The 4,025-nt window shown below is 31.6% G+C and overlaps 1 pseudogene; it reads right to left on the minus strand.

Moving 5' to 3' along the window:
- Positions 1-757: 757 nt before the first annotated feature.
- On the minus strand, positions 758-2,706 carry LOC101505095 (protein FAR-RED IMPAIRED RESPONSE 1-like; annotated as a pseudogene).
- Between the last annotated feature and the right edge of the window lie 1,319 nt (positions 2,707-4,025).

Below are 4,025 nucleotides of genomic sequence, written 5' to 3' on the forward strand. Positions count from 1 at the left end.
TGGGGAGAAACAAAATGGGGGGACTACTTTTGCGAATCAGCTAAAATAGGGGGACCAAAACTGCAATTAAGCCAAAGTAAAATTGATTTGCACCATAACACAATAATACAACAATGATATTCAGTGAGCATTAAAGCAATTGTAGGATACACAATATAAAGCAAAATAGATATGGAGAATATGTGTTACATCTTCCAATTCTTTACACAGCATATCATCATGAACTAAATGCTTACAACTCTAAATTCATCGATCGATAAGTATTGTTCTAAAAAATACTAACATATTAACATCATTAATATACCAAAAGTGTTACTTAGTGCCATTCACTCCTAATCAGTATAATGGTGGAATGTTTGCCTCATCAAGGGGGTGTCTACATAATAATAAAAACTAATTAACATTATGATAAGTTTAAAAGAAATTATAGTCCATTTTCAAACACAAATAAAATTACCATAAAAAATGTTGTGAAACTGAACTGATCCTTTTGTGGGGGCTCAAAAGTTGGAGGTGCCGAACAAGAAACTTCATCGAGCATGTGACTTGCTCCTAGTTTATTCTATAATTATTTTTTAAATTAAAACCAAGTATAATACATGTAAAATTAAAAAAGTGATCTATATATTGACTTAAATACATGAGATACTTGACTACATAATTTCCTTCTAGGCGGAGCTTTTTTCTTTTCAATAAAACTTTTAGGACACTTGTACATGTGTCTCTTTAAGTTAGGTTGTTTCTTGAATCGTGTTGGTTACATAACATTATTACTCACAAATGTCAGGTTCTCATTAATGTCATTGTCTATGACTTGTGAGTGACATTCCATTATTTTCTTACACATGACATCTACATAATTAGCAACAATCTTAAAGTGTTCTTCACAAGGCAATGCCTCGACCATCACTCGAATGAATTTAGAGACAACTTGTCTAAACTTGCGTGTTTGAGATAATTTTGAATCTCCTTCAACCTTTTCCCCCTAAAATCTTGCACAATGCTACAATGAGCTTCTCTTGTCCACCTTCTTAAAATATACTTCTCAGGAATGACCTTCGCATCATTTGCTTCAAACATTTTCAATGCATGTGAACAAAGTATGCCAAATGTCTCAAACTTTCGACAACTACAAGTAATAGAGGTTGAAGCACGATAGAATGACACTCTCCAAAATCCTTCATGGTTGACCATAGTGATGATGTATTCACATAAAGAGTGAAACTCGTTTCTATCTAATATGGATAAAGCTAAGAATAACTTAAACTCGTTTTGAAACAACTCAAATACAATGTGTGTGCATATTTTTCCCATTTGTATCAGTATTGGTGACAACTTGTATCTTAACCTTGCAAGCTTATGTGAGAACTCATACTCACAACTCAACTTGTTGCTTTTCTTCTCCTCAACAACTCGTTCAAAGTGCTTGAAGAATTGTATAATATCCACATTGGGTTTTATATTGGATTTGAAGTGAGCATTCAAGCTTTCACTTAGTTGGGTACTCTGCATGCCAAGAGTGAATGCTTCCTTCTTGTAACAAAAAGCCCATTTTTTAATAGCATAAACTAATTTAATCCAATTATTTTCATGAACATCATATTGGTTAGTTAAGTTTGTACAAGCAGTCTCAAAATCTACTTCAATGTCAATATCATACATGCATTTCTTGAGATCTCTTAAAAGATTACTTCTTCCCTTCATCAAGTTCCCAAGGTGTTTAATTTCATCTTGCAACAAGTGTCATATGCATAAACCATGATGAGTCTCAAGCATCACTTCAGCCAGTGCCCTGGCCATAGCTTGATCTTGGTTAGTGAAAACAATCCTTGGTTTTTTATTTTATTTTTATGGTTGTGTGCTTGTAAGAATGTATCAAACAACCACTTAAATGACTCAATTGTCTCATCATACAATAGTGTTGCACCAAAGATGATTGAACCCTATGGTAGTTGAAACTGAAAAACAAAGCAAGTGGTCTATTAGCATGATTGGCACAATATGTAGTGTCCAATGACACAAATTCGCCAAAATACCCGTAATCCAACACTATATTTGCATCATACTAAAATAAATTTGTAATTTATTCTTCTATATCCATTTGGAATGCGTGAAAAAAGACGGATTCTCCAACAATTATCGTTGAAAATATTTTGAAAGGCAGCCAACATCGTCATACATCATACTTCCTTGTCTTCTTGCAGTGAGCTAATTTTTTACATTAAATCCAAGATTAGCTCTATGTTCTGCATGTGTGCTCATAAGTTGAAATGTTGACTTTTGCCTTAATCCATAATCATTAGTCAAATCAATCTCATATGCTTAGACTTCAGTTATCTTTCTATGTGATGCAAGCATGTGTGTTGTCTCTGAATGTTGTATAGGATGATTATGATCCTCTACAAATTCATGGATGACAAAATTTCCATTTTTGCATACAAGTGAAATCCTTACTTTGCAATCCGTTCTAGTCTCAGCTCTATGGATGTTAACAAAAGCATCTCTCTTGTATATCTTTCGTACCCCTTCCTTGGAACAAACAAACCTACATGATGATATAGTGTCGTCTTTATTCTTGTTCGCATAACATTTTCTAACTCCAAAACCAACATGTGCACTATATGTAAGTCGAAATTGATAAGCCACATCTATATTGTCAAATTTCATACCAACCCTTGGCTTCCAATCAACATTTGAAGATGACATATTTGATCAAACTTCATAAGTGAAGTAACCTAAAAATTGAATAAAATAATTAAATGAAAGAAAAACTATGGAATAATGAATGAACCATGTATTGCTTTGTTTTTTAGTTAAAAAAAAACCGTGTTGCTCTATTTTGCAAGTATCACAACTTCAAAGCAAAAGAATAGGTATCACAACTTAAAATAGCTCTACAAAAATAATTTGACATAACTAATAACATTCCACTCCATTATATTATAACAAAATTAATACAACTAAGATAAAACATAACAGCTTCTAACTCTATTATCCAGTGATTTGAAGAAAAAAAATTCAATCATATTTGTGAAAAAAAGAATTAAATGGAGTTATTTGATTATCAAAATATGACAACACAGACTGTAAATTGAACACATATGGTAATGCATAAGAAGGCGACACGTGGGTCAAACGGAGGGGTACCTTTCTCGCCACGTGGCACGTGGCTTTAATTATTAAACATGGCTATGTTGAATTTAAGGAAGAAAAAAAAATGTGAGATGAGAAAAATGCGAGACAAAGAAAGTAAAGATATTGAAAAAGACGATGTGAAGCCGAATTGGGTCAAAGAAAGCTATCTCACATTTTTTTTCTTCTTAAACTTCCATTGATATTTTTAATTTAAAAACAATTAAGGCCACATGACTCTTTTTAAAGCATTCGATTGATCCAAGGACACAAAGTGGGTGAAAGACACCCTACCCTTCCTGTTTATAAGCCAGAGGATCCAACAACCATGTAATAACGCCACAATATTCGTGTGATTTCAATAATTTTTTTATTTTTTTATTTGTAACATTTTTTTGTATGAAAATGAATTTAATGTGTCAATTTACATGGTGACGTGTCTAAAATATTTTTTATACATAAATGTATTAAATTTGATTTTTTATTTTTAAAAATAAATTAATAATATTAATAAAAAGTGTGTTTGGAAAACAATACACTTAATAACTTGAAATAATTCATATGTTTATGGACAATTTTTTTAACAGTGTTTATAATTAAAGGTAGGGTAGTATAAACTTCAGTGGAATTAACTTCATAAAAAAATAATTTAAATTCAATTAAAGGTTTAATCTTTTACTTTTCTTAATAAACTAGATGTGATTAATGACCTTGAATTTTTATTTTTCTTTGATAAATGATTATATGTGGACACTACGCGAAAAAACGCATTTTACAGCGCTTTTTTTAAGCCATTTACAGCGTTTTTTCAAAAAAATAAGCGTTGTGGAAACGAGCGTTTTTTTGACAAGCGCTGTAAAAGCCTTATAACGTGATGCGCAAACGTTATATGA

This window comes from Cicer arietinum, chromosome 5 (assembly GCF_000331145.2).
Source record: "Cicer arietinum cultivar CDC Frontier isolate Library 1 chromosome 5, Cicar.CDCFrontier_v2.0, whole genome shotgun sequence".
NCBI classification, from domain to species: Eukaryota; Viridiplantae; Streptophyta; class Magnoliopsida; order Fabales; family Fabaceae; genus Cicer; species Cicer arietinum.